Consider the following 14,065-nt stretch of genomic DNA (forward strand, 5'->3'; position numbering starts at 1 on the left):
TAAAAGTTTGATTTTTGTAGCCATCAGGGCTATTTTGGTGGTTGGAGTAAGAATGATGCTCTGTTAGGACTTTGTACATTTTAGCCAGAATCAAAAGTCGTGTACTCCCCACCCCACCCCACCCCACTCCATTCTTCTCTGTGATGTGCCAAAAATCTTCTCTGGATTAAAGCCTAAAGACTGACATTGCTTTAGAAATCACGAGCCAGGAGGCTCACAGTAACCCAGTGTGGAAACCCTGGAGCTAGTAGAAGAGCCAAACTATGTGACACTTTCATGTTAATATTTTAAAGATTAAAATAGCATCCATTAAACCATGATAGCTGTCACCCCCAAGCACATTACTAAACATCACTGGGTCAAATTTCCTTGTCTATAAAATGAGAATAAAAAGAGTACTTGTACCATGGTCTTGCTGTAGACTTATAGAAATTATATATGTAAAGAGCTTAGAGGTGTGCTGCAAATGCCCGAGAAATGAAACCTTGGCTGTTATTAATATTAATATATTAGGACTAATGACAGTTAGTAGTTATAGCATTGGAAGTTTTGTTTTTAATCAAGGACTTGCTTCTTCTCGCCCTTTTGTATTGCAGTGTGTGCATGTGTGCTGTGCTTAGTTGCTAAGTCATGTCCCACTCTCTGTGACCCATGGACTGTAGCCCTCCAGGCTCCTCTGTCCAGGGGATTTCCCAGGCAAGAGTACTGGAGTGGGTTGCCATGCCCTCCTCCAGAGGATCTTCCTGACCCAGGGATCAAACCCAGGTCTCCTGCATTGCAGGTCTTTACCACTGAGCCACCTGGGAAGCCCTAATTAAATCTTCAAGCTTTCTCTAGGGATTACTAAGAGTTAACAGAGCCAACCAACACTATACTCAATATTCTAGTTCCATAAACAATGAGATCAGAAAATTGTGACTTAAAACTTCGTGCCTGTGGTAACAGTTAATATTATTCAGCAATATCTCTGGTTCTCCTGCCTTTGGGTGCGATTGTACCTTCGTGCCCCCTTGACATGAGGCAGGCAGGGCTGCATGACTTGCTTTGACCAAAGAAATATGGCTGCAAATACATTGAGTCTTTAAGAGCTCATTTGTAACACCTCATGCTTTCTTCCTCTAGCTGTGGGGACCAGGGATGTTCCAAGTGGTGGAGCCTCTGAGCAAAGGTGTTTTGGAGTAGAGTCATAGCTGGGCCATACTGAACATGTAGGATAAGCTGAACAAACCTCAACTTTAGATGATGGAGAGTTTGGAGCTATTTGTTACACGCACATCACTAAGCCTATATTGACTGATGGATAGGGTACTTTTAGGATATGATTCAGACTGTTTGCTTTGCTCTTATTAGGTAGGATTGCATCTGATGGAAGCACTGGCCAACCAGAAAACTCCTGGATGCCAAAGTTTGGATGGAGGGGGAGCCAGAGGCACAGGTGCCAGAGAGTGAGTTGAAACCATATTAAGGCAAGGTGCCAAACATCAGGGTGTCCAAGTCTGTCCTGGTGGAGAGAGGCAGGAAGTAGAGCCAGAAGATTTGGAGCTGAGAAGAGGCAGTGATGGAGCAGGAACTGAGAAAGAAATCCTGGAACCAGGTAAGAGGGTTTATCCATGGAGTCTCATTACCAGCAAAGGGAGAGCCGAGGCAGTCTCCTTGGGGACAGCTGTTGGGTGTGTGGTGACCTGGCTGAAGGTCACGGGGTCATGTCAGCCACTCCTCGGGGTGCTTTCTCTTTGGATGTACCCATCTTCACACCAGCAGGATTCCTGGGTCTGAGGAACAGCAGAGAAAGTCCTGTTCTGGACACCTTTTGTGCTCATTCTTTTTCTTATGCTGAGGCTCTCCAGCTCCAGATTTAAAGAGAGATCTCTCTCTGATTAGCTGAAGAATCACACTCCCTTTGCCAGAGAGAACCACTTCTGGAACATCAGAACACATATCTTGGCTCCCTTTTAGGGCACCTTGGCATTTAAATCATACAGAATGTTACAAATACAGAGCTATCCATGTATGTTTCTAATTGGGTCAGCAATGTTAACGTTGCAGCAGTGTAAAGCAGGGCATTTAAAAAAAAATTCCTCCAGTCCGTTTGGAATTCAGCTCATGGGCTTAACAGACATGTATTGACATAACTAACTTGTTCAACATGTCTTTCTGTAAGTTATAAGTGAGGGGAAAGTAAAGCTTTGCATTAAGCTAATAGATGAGATTTTTGTATTCGGGATAATATACTTGATACACACTAAGAGGATACATAACCCAAAGTGCAGTTTCATTATTTAAGGCAAAATGACCTCCTCCTGGGAACTGAGGATTATTTTACAGGAAATAGAAATAATAGGAAGACTTTCTGGGCACTGAGTAATAACCTAGGATGTGAGATAACTTGACATGTGCCAATGGCCATGTATAGTATCCTTTGGTAGAAGATGATCGTCAAGATTGTATGGCAAATGGGTTACCAGGGCTGGAGAATGGACAATTCCTGTTATGACACACCAGGGACCAAGCTTTTTAAAAGCGTGTTTCATTCTCTTGCTTCTTAATCAGCTAGAAAGGTAGAAAATGGTCTCATAAGTCTGTTTTTATCTGTGGCTATGAAGTGTATGTGGAGAAGGCAATGGCATCCCACTCCAGTACTCTTGCCTGGAAAATCCCATGGACGCAGGAGCCTGGTGGGCTGCAGTCCCTGGGGTTGCTAAGAGTTGGACACGACTGAGAGACTTCACTTTGACTTTTCACTTTCATGCATTGGAGAAGGAAATGGCAACCCACTCCAGTGTTCTTGCCTGGAGAATCCCAGGGACGGGGGAGCCTGGTGGGCTGCCATGTACGGGGTCGCACAGAGTCGGACACAACTGAAGTGACTTAGCAGCAGCATGAAGTGTATGGTTTTTTTTAACATCATAGCTTATTATTGCTTTTATTTTGACAATTAACTTACTATGATAATAATATGCATTGACACACCACATCCATCTATACAGAGTAGATGTTTAATAAATTCTTGTTGAAATTCATTGTAGAAATACATTTATAAAGTTGGAAATCTCCTTTGCCAGAAAGCTGAGAACTCTTCTGTAAGAAAAAAATTCAGGGCAATAAGAAACATTTCAGTAGTTTGTAATATATGTGTGTATGATATGTATCATGTATATGCTATTCATACATATATAGGCACACACATATTTTATAGGAAACATTTCTAAAGAAATATCAAATGATCTTTAGGTGTTTAGAGGAAGATTTGTACAAGAAAGGTAGATTCAAAAAGAAAAGCTGCCCTAACTTACTTTATTGCTTCTTTGCTAAAGGTATTTATTCAGAACATCAGAAGTAAAGCTTTAAAGTCAAATGTCTGGAGAAATTTAAATATATGTGAATGCGTATGTTTAAATTGAAGAAGAATGTTGACAGAAATAAATCACTTTTAGAGAGAATTCCCAGGACCTGGTCCCTTTTAGGAAAGCTCTCCTGGTCCTTGTGCAAATACATGTTCCTTTAAAGTACTTGCCCACATAATTTATGGGTTTATGTTTGTATGCCTCTGTTTATTTTTGGTATAAAAATCCTTGCTTATAAAAAGGGTAGTTAAGTATGGTACTACATAACTGTGAGCCCTTTTGCCTGACTTAAGAGTTTTGACTTAAGGAACATAAACTAAAGTCAGAGGTAATTCAATTAACATTCTGAACACACAAAGGTATGCTCGCTTCTCAGCTTTAGGGCACAAAACAGCCCCGTTAAATTATAGCAGTAATTACACCACACATGCACATTCTTTAAAATTTCATGGATCACAAGGCTGAGCTCTAATTTGAGATGTTTGTGTCTGTCTCTGGAGAATCAACTGAAATAGAAATCTTGAAGCCAAAGAGTGCGGGGAGTGAGCTCCGCCCGTGGCAAAGGTCATGAGGAAGGAGGCTTGGCATACGCAAAGGCGGGATCAAGCCTCAGGGGTCTCCCTGGAAATTCTTGAGCATCTACCCCCCAAACCATAGTCTGCCTACATTCTGCTTGTGCTTTCACCTACACCTCTGACTTTACAGGGGGCTGTCCCCCACTACCTCTCTCTGAAAAAAGAGTTAGCTTTCAGCTCCAGTTAATAATTCCTGGGTGTGACAGTGTTTAACCTACAAACTCCTTTGGAAATCCTCTAGCCTGCCTGAATAGGTTTTTCCGGCCACATGTGATTGTTCAGAGCCTCCCAACTGTGAGAGGCAGGAGATGTTCTAAACTGTCTAAACACAGATTCCTTTGAGTAGTTAAAAGATTGATTAGAAATTGTATTAGTGAAGGGTTTTTCACTTATTGGGCCAATGTTTGCTGCTAAGTCTCCATACTCCTTACCTACTGTGTCCTTGGCAGTGTATTGATTGATATAATGGGTGTATAGAAATGTAAGTAGTGGCCTCAATGTTTGTAACCTTGGACCCTTGAGTTAATTCTTTTCTTGATTGAGCCCACCTCACCTTTGCCCTATAGGAATGCAGCTTTGTCCAGTGCTTTTTTGGAGGCTGGTGCCTGATTTTGGAATAATCACCTTTAGAGAAAGATAAGTTTCTTAAAATGTTAACAGGCCTCCTGGCCAGAAGATGATGTAATTCACCTGAACTTTTGCATATGATAAGTTTGAAAGCCTGGCTTCGATTAGGACCAGGAACTGCTGTCCTTGCATGACTCCACCCCTTCCCCCTTATCCTCCATGCACAACTTAAGGTATAAAAACTACTTTGGAAAATAAAGTGCGGGCCTTGTTCACCGAAACTTGGTCTCCCCATGTCGCTCTCTCTCTCAAATTCTGGCTGAGTCTCCATCTGGAGCGCGGAACCCGCCATGCTTGCTGATTATGCCTGGGCTTCTAAGATCCGACCGGGGAGGCCTCAGTGTCTCCTCTCCTTCGGGAGAACGGAAGGACGCCTGCGGCCTACGTAAGTGGTGCAAACTTCTTGTCTTGAAGTTTTATTGGTCTCCCGCATAAACCAAGCTACTCAGCCTCTTTTCTCCACTAAATTTTCCTACTGAGCTATCCTCATCCTATTACTCTTTATATCTTTGATAAAATATTTAAATAAATAGGTCGCCAATGCCATCCCCGCTTCAAATACCCTGGATCAGCCGGGGCTGGTCCCCGGCAAAAGAGCTCAACTCCATGTCCAGATTCACAAAACAAAACCCATCACCTTCCAGTCTCAAGACACATTCCAGATTCTCCCAGTTTCCTTACCACTCATTCTAACTCATCACTAAACTCTGTGGATGATAGCTCTGAAATAGCTCTTGAATCTGCTTACTTCCGCCCATCTTCCTTGCCATCGTCCTGGTCCAGGATGCCATCTTCTCTCATTCATATCCGCATCAGTGGTCTTCTGCCTGTTCTCTCTGCCCCCATTATTGTCTTCTCCAGTCTCCATTCCACTTTGCATACACCCAAACTTTTAATGAAATAAGATCACACCTGGAAGGCTGCTGCAAACCTCAGTCTACATGTCACTTCTCCAGGCCTTTTCCTGGGTTCAACTCCCTTGCACCACCCTCCTGAAACCTCTTGTAATTCCTGTCATAACAAGTGTCACATAGGATTGTAACTCCCCGGGTACTTTCTTTTTCAGTATATCGTAAGTTCTGTGAGGGTAGGGACTCTGCTCGTCTTGTTAATCCCAGAACCCTTGGCTTCCAGCCTGGGGGTGAACTCTCAAATTTTGAAGGAATTTATCATAACTTTTTAATATTAGGCCAGTTTAGAACCACAACATGTACCAACACTTTTTAATGTGCTGTTGCTGCTGCTGCTAAGTTGTTTCAGTCATGTCTGACTCTGTGTGACCCCATAGACAGCAGCCCACCAGGCTCCCCCATCCCTGGGATTCTCCAGGCAAGAACACTGGAGTGGGTTGCCATTTCCTTCTCCAACGCATGAAAGTGAAACGTGAAAGTGAAGTCGCTCAGTCGTGTCCAGCTCTTAGCAACCCCATGGATTGCAGCCTACCAGGCTCCTCCATCCATGGGATTTTTCCAGGCAAGGGTACTGGAGTGGGGTGCCATTGCCTTCTATAATATACTACTAATACACTATTTTTCTCATGCTAGAACATTTATGGCTCTAAAGGAAAGTTCCCCAAGGTGTGGTGTATCTTAATAGCCCTTATTTTAATAAGAATAGTAAAATTTTATAAATTTTTTCTTGCACTAAAATTACCAACTTAAATTCCTTCTTTTGACTTTGAGTGAAGTGCTAATCATGAGATTTTAAAGTGTTTTTATTTTAGGTATGCTTTATGATATCTTACTGTGAAGTTATCTAGAACTATGGTATAAAATGTGATAGGGAAATCTGCCCCTGGAATGTGTGGAGTGGGGTGTGGCATTGATTTCCTTAACCGTGTTAGATGACCTTTCATGTGTTTTTCTTATTTCTTCCTTTAACACCTTATTTATAGATTTTTTTCCCCCGTGACCAAAAAAATCTGGTTTGGTTTAGGCTTAGAAGAATGTGATGCAAGAAGAAAAATTACATATGTCTTTCTGTATGTGTGTTTGTATGTATGCATATATGATTGATTAATGACTATTATTAGCCATAAGAAAAATGGAACATGTGGGAGTTCTTGGAGAAGTTCATTCACAGCTCTGTTGTTAAGGAAAGGTCATTGCCAGTTCAAGTGCGTTCTTTTTTCCCCTAGCTTTATTGAGATATAATTGACACATAACATTGTGTAAGTTTAAGGTCAAATGAAATCTTGTCTTTATTGCAAATGTTAAAAATGAGTACTATTGAACAGGCTCAGTCTATTTTACAAAAATAGTAGGAAATAAAAGCAATTCTCCTGGCAGAAGTCAAAACAAATATTTAATTATTGTTGTTATTCAGTTGCTAAGTCATGTCTGACTTTTTGCAACCCCATGGACAGCAGCACACCAGGCTCCACTGTCCTCCACTATAGCCATTGATAAAACTGTCCTAAAATCCCACAAGAAAGATAAACCTAAGCATATACGTATATACAGAAATAATTGTAAGTGGCATGGTAATAACCCAGGGTGAGGAGGAGAGGGAAAAGTAGGTAAGGGTATGGAAGAAAATAAGAAAGGTCCTGAGTTGATAGTTCTTGAAACTGAGTGACGAGTACATGGTGAGTTATTATATATTCTTCTGACTTCTGTATATGTTTGAAAGTTTCCATATACAAAGTTTTTACAGAGGAAAGAATTATGTAGAAGTAAAAACATCCTGAAGCTGATAAAGCTTAAGCCTGAGGACCACCACTGGATGGGTCCCTTCTAGAATGCTGGCAGGAGCCTCTGTCTTCAAATGGTCATATGTTTGTGTAAAATTTGTGAATGTAATATAATTTAACTAGAGTGGACTAAAACTGCTGTCTCTTCCTATTTCAGAACCCCCTCTGTTATACTTCTCTTCATGGTATCCAAGAGGCCATGGGCTTTGGGAGGACCTGCTAAGGGAAAGTTGAGTTGGGGATACAAATACAAAACTTTTGGTGTGTTTACTTGTGGATGAAAAATGCAGATATAAAATCCCAGCTATGACTTTGACACCCCCATGATTATTGGAATATATTTATTATAAGTCTCTTCTGTGTATATTACCACTAGTTGTGCTAGCGTAGGAATGGTTTCCAGGAAGACTCCAGTCTCCGTCCCTCTGATGACTCACTCTGTGTTATGACTTGAAGCATAGGACCACAGATTGTATTGGGGTATGAGTGTGCTCCACGGAATGTGGCAGAAAAGTGTGTAGATGGTGGGGAAAGAAATAAAGTTTGAAATGTATGAAGCCAGAAATCATTCTGTGGACATTTTTGCTAATCAACAGATGTGTAAAATTATATGCATTGGTTTTGGTTCTCATTGATACATAGTTAAACTGGAAATCCTCTCCAGTCAGAAATATACTCAGTGCTACAAACATAATTATAAATGCATCCTATTTTTGCATTTTGATTGAAGTCAAGAGAAATATAATTTATCAAAATGTTGTGCCGATAGTGTACAGAACTCTACTACCAGAAGCATAAATTTGAGTTTCCTGAAGTTTGTTCAAGTTGAGTGTGTGTAGCTGCTTGAATATCCAGTCATTGGATCTTATCTAAAGCATTTTTCCCTGAAGAAGTGTGGGATCCTAAATTTAAAGAAACAGAAAACTGCCTCTGATGCAAGAAAATTACTTGCACGCATGCGCGCACGCACACACACAGTGGACTGAACCAGCAATGAGTATTAGAGGTATTCAGACATTAGTAAGTGGATGAAAATGTTGCAGTATAGTGAGTACTCTTGTGAACTGAAAGATTTTTGGATGCCCCCTTCCAGAGTGACTTAAAATACATAATGCACTCCTTGAGGATAAAATTTAAAATAAAATGAAATCAGATGCATTTCTAGGTTTGAAGCCAGTTTCTTACAACTTCAAATTTGAGCCCTTTTTGAAGATGGTTTCAAAGATAACAATCTAAGTGTTTTTTTTTTTTTTTTTAATAGTCCCTCCAGAGAACTGAAGCATAGCCAAATCCCTCAACATGGAAAATTCACTTAAAAGAGAAAAGCAAGTCTTCCTGTTTCACTTGGTTATTTTACCTTCCAAATATGGGATATAGGAATCTAGAAAGCAGGGTAACAGTGAGTTAATATTCATCGTGTTTTGTTTATCTTGGCTTTTAAAATACACATTTCTTATATTTCTAGCTTGTATAATTTCTAAATATACCCAAGCAGCCTTATAGCTTATCCAAGTTTTCACTTAAAAATGAAAATCTTAGTTCATTTTTCTCCAGGTTTCCTTCTCTATTCCCAAACATTGTTCATCATTCTTTTCTAAGAGTTTGTTTACTCAGAGCATGCCGGCAGGGTGGTTTTTTTTCAAACAAAATTTAAACACATTAACACACAATCAATGATGTGTATAATATGTATGGGTGAATGCAATTACATGATCCATTTATATCTTCCATAGCTAAATACAGAATGCCAGTTGTTTGTTGGTGTGTAAATGGTTATGCTTTTGATTAAATTACATCCACTAGCTATGCTAATAATGGCACAGAAGTCTTTGCTTTTTCCTGAATTTTCTAGGATATTTTAATGTGTGGGGCTTCTCTGAGACAAGTTTCCTCAAATATCCAGGAAACTTCTCACAAACCTACCTCTTATGACTACATTCAAATAAAGCTGGAATTAATGTCAAAATTCTCCAAGCCAGGCTTCAGCAATACATGAATCGTGAACTTCCAGATGTTCAAGCTGGTTTTAAAAAAGGCAGAGGAACCAGAGATCAAATTGCCAACATCCGTCTGGATCATCGAAAAAGCAAGAGAGTTCCAGAAAAACATCTATTTCTGGTTTATTGACTATGCCAAAGCCTTTGACTGTGTGGATCGCAATAAACTGTGGAAAATTCTGAAAGAGATGGGAATACCAGACCACCTGATCTGCCTCTTGAGAAATCTATATGCAGGTCAGGAAGCAACAGTTAGAACTGGACATGGAACAACAGACTGGTTCCAAATAGGAAAAGGAGTACATCAAGGCTGTATATTGTCACCCTGTTTATTTAACTTAACTGCAGAGTACATCATGAGAAACGCTGGGCTGGAAGAAGCACAAGCTGGAATCAAGATTGCCGGGAGAAATATCAATAACCTCAGATATGCAGATGACACCACCCTTATGGCAGAAAGTGAAGAGGAACTAAAGAACCTCTTGATGAAAGTGAAAGAGGAGAGTGAAAAAGTTAGCTTAAAGCTCAACATTCAGAAAACTAAGATCATGGCATCTGGTCCCATCACTTCATGGGAAATAGATGGGGAAACAGTGGAAACAGTGTCAGAATTTATTTTTGGGGGCTCTATAACCACTGCAGATAGTGATTGCAGCCATGAAATTAAAAGATGCTTATTCCTTGGAAGGAAAGTTATGACCAAACTAGACAGCAGATTAAAAAGCAGGGACATTACTTTGTCAACAAAGGTCCGTCTAGTCAAGGCTATGGTTTTTCCAGTAGTCATGTTTGGATGTGAGAGTTGGACTATAAAGAAAGCTGAGTGCCAAAGAATTGATGCTTTTGAAGTGTGGTGTTGGAGAAGACTCTTGAGAGTCCCTTGGACTGCAAGGAGATCAAACCAGTCCATCCTAAAGGAGATCAGTCCTGGGTGTTCATTGGAAGGACTGATGTTGAAGCTGAGCCTCGAATACTTTGGCCACCTGATGTGAAGAGCTGACTCATTTGAAAAGACCCTGATGCTGGGAAAGATTGAGGGCAGGAGGAGAAGGGGACGACAGAGGTTGAGAGATGGTTTGATGGCATCACTGACTCAATGGACATGAGTTTGGGTAAACTCCGGGAGTTGGTGATGGACAGGGAGGCCTGGCGTGCTGCGGTTCATGGGGTCACAGAGTCAGACATGACTGAGCAACTGAACTGAATGTGATAAGGTAATCACTCTCTTTAGTGACAAGTAAGCCATAAATCTCTGTGGCATAACCCAAGCACAGTTGATCTGGTGCCATGGAAGGCTGTATTACATTCACCCATTCAAGGGCCCAGGTTCCATACATTTTATGGCCTCTCCTCAGAGGCCTCAGAATTTTACAGGATTATTTTCAACCAAATGGTAGAACAAAGAGAGGTTGCCTGGAGAACTGTTTTGGGGTGTGGGTAGTTTAAGGACCTGACCTCATAGCTGATGGACATCACTTCCACCCACTCTGTAGGTCAGGATTCATTCATATGGCCTGGGGGCATCACAGAGGAGGCTAGAAAATCAATAACATGGAGTCTAGGTGGATAAGAAAATGGAGTCTGATGAGTTCATGGCATTGTCTCTCCCACCATTCAGGGTGACCTGCTCTGATTTCAAAGGTACCAGCAAGGTTCCCCAACTATTCTCCTGTGGGAAACTGATTCCTTGATTTAGCTTGCATCGAGGCTGAATGGAAAAAATAGATTTCTGTTAGGTGAGACTTGAAAATATTATCAGTCATTGAAGCTCCCGTGCAGAGGAGGCTTTGAAAGCAGATCTCATTTGAGGGTAGGTAGGAAAAATTCCCAGGGATATGGGGTACCATTTTGATAATGGGAATGAAATACTGCAGGGTGTGTGAGATGATTGATTCCTTTCCTGCTTACAGTGGTCTAACTGCTGACTGCCCAAGAAGGACAGTGTTAAAATCTGCTGGACCCCATCCTTTCTCATTGCCACCACTATTATTGGTTCATTTCCTCTCCTGTAGTCTTAGTTGGGCTTTCCAGGAAATAAAGTCTGAGATGGAGATTTTCCTGCAAATAATTCATTGGTGAGTGCTGTCAAGGATAGAAGTAGGATAGAGAGAGGGAAGAGTTGAAATGGTCATGGGTTAGGAAGCTTTAGAGCTTTGAAAGTGTGTGAAAGTGTTCATCACCCAGTCGTGTCCGACTCTTGGCAACCCCATGGACCATAGCCCGCCAGGCTTCTCTGTCCATGGAATTCTCCAGGCAAGAATACTGGAGTGGTTGCCATTCCCTTTTCCAGGGGATCTTCCTGACTCAGGGATTGAACCTGAGTCTCTTGCATTGCAGGCAGATTCTTTACCATCTGAGCCACCAGGGAAGCCCTTAGAAGTTTGACAGGTCTTCAAAATTGTCGTGCCTTGAGACAAGGGGACCAGGATTTTATAATATACGCCTCTCCATTTGGCAGTCATTGAATGCAAGCTGCACTCAGACAGGGAGTGTTAGCTAGGGTGAGGCCACTCTCTTTGGTAATGAATCATTCCTAGAGAGGAACTCAGCTGTGAGTCACCAGTATCCCATATGCCGGCAGTTGTGAGTCTGGGTAGCACACTACAGCATCTACTACACTAGTGAAATCTATCTCTAAGAAATAGATTTAGACCCAAAGTTCTATTTCAGAGATGATAATGCCTAGGCCTCTACCACTGCTTTTCTGTAAACCACTCCGCCCCACCAACTCAGAATACTTTATGAGAAGGAGTATGAAAAAAGAGCCCAATAATGTGCTTTCAATGGCCATGGTTCTGATTGGCAAAGTGCTTTTGCTTTGCTCAAGCTGCCTTTCACATCCACCTCCTACTGGTGTGGAATGGCCTCCTCATTTTGACTAGCTTACAAAAGGTATCCTCATTGAGGCACTCTCTACTTACCAGCATTCTAAGGGAATTCACACCCATCAGAAATCTTTTCTAGTAATTGTTATCTGACTTAGACATCTGCTACTCATTAGGTACTGTTTTACATTGCTTGCTATCCTTTCCTGTGTATATCTTTACCCCAAAAGGAAAGTAGTTGAGGGCAAAGGTTATGTTTTGTATTCCGTGAATCATTATCCATGTTTAGTAGAGTGCAAATCTCAAGTTATTTCATTAGCCTGACAAATATTTATTATGCACTTACTATGTTTAAGGCACTATGTTGGCAGCTAGGGGGACTTAGGTAAGAATTGACACTCAAGAAGATGATTCTTGAGAGCAAGAGAGACAGACCTTTAGTTCCAATGCAAGTTGTACTGATAAAAATTTAAGGTGATATGGTGGGATCTAAACTGTCTGATGGGAAGAGTTGGTACAGGGGCTAGGGTTGAGGGCATGAATCAAGGAAGGCTTCAAAGTGATTAGCAACAATTAATGTGAGGGTATAAAGAACTCTGAAGCCAAGGTGTTTGATTCAAATGATGATTATTATGGTAGAAGGTTGAGAAGCAGGAAGAGACAGAGCCTAAGACTTTATGGTAGTGGGCATTAATTTGTAGAACCATGGGTTTAGCCCAGGGTTTCTCAACTGTGGTGCCATTGATACTTGGGGCTTCACAATTCTTTGTTATGGGGGCTGTCCTATGCTTGATAAGTTTTTAGCAGTATCCCTGGCTTCTACCCACCAGATACCCATAGTTCTCCTCAGATCTGACAATCAAAAAATTCTCCAGATACTGCCAAATTGTCTCCACTAGAAGTCCAAATCATTCCTAGCTGATTCCTAGCTGAACAACTTGGCTAGAAACTTTAGCAATAGGCAACACTTGCCATGATAGCAGCTTCTCCATGAGCAGTGGAGTGTGTGAGAGAAGTTAGGAGTGTTTAATGCTAATGGAAGTCCAGATGCTAACACTTTCCCTTGGGAATAATGCACTTGTGGTGGGTGTTGTACTATGTACTCGTGATGATCTTTCCACCTCACAAAATATCTCTAAAGTTGAAATCTGGTATATGGACCTTATTTTCCCCAAAGTTAATAGCTCGGCCTTCTCAAGTGTTTTTTATGGAATACATGGTCATGGAATAAAAAGATCAGAGTTAATAATCATTTGTTTATTATTTTTTGGAAACTTTGACCAGCAGGGAAGTATGAGGATTTTTAGAAATCACCAGGGTACAGTGAAAGTTGCCAATAAAAATGTAAAATAATACAGATGTTGTTATGAAGCAGAAACATGTTATGTTTTAAATAAATCAGTATTCTTAACTATTAGCAAGAGAACTTGAGTTTTTTTAAAAGAACAATGGTATTATAATTTTATTATCTTTCTCCTACACATCTGGAATTTTGAAAAAAAATTTTTAATAAAAAAACCCCATTAGATTATTTAAGTCACTCTTGAGTTTAATTGTACTTTTGAGAATATATGGGAAAGTTCTGCCTCCAATCTCTTCTCCTTTTACAGAATCTTCCTAGTATTTTCAAAGAATTTACTGATGAGTTACTGCCTGATATATATATAGGCAAAATTCAGGAATAGTCTACAAGTTTGCTTTTAAAGTCACACATTCGTTTTCTTATATAACTATAAAATTTTCAAAAAGAGGCAAGTATGAAAAAGAAAACAAATATAATTTATAATATTCTTATTTAATTTTGTAGCCTTTTTCTTGTTATATTTTAGAGGTTCCTTAACTCTAAAGTGCATAGAAATCATAGTGAGAACTTGTGTAAAAAGCATGTTCTACATGTACTACAAAAGAAGGGAAAAGTGTGGGAATTATATTACACCTGGGAAACAGCATTTTACCAGGTTGATCCTGATTCAGATGGTCTATAAAAGCATTTGGAAAAACTGAT

This window comes from Bos indicus x Bos taurus, chromosome X, assembly GCF_003369695.1.
Source record: "Bos indicus x Bos taurus breed Angus x Brahman F1 hybrid chromosome X, Bos_hybrid_MaternalHap_v2.0, whole genome shotgun sequence".
NCBI lineage: Eukaryota > Metazoa > Chordata > Mammalia > Artiodactyla > Bovidae > Bos > Bos indicus x Bos taurus.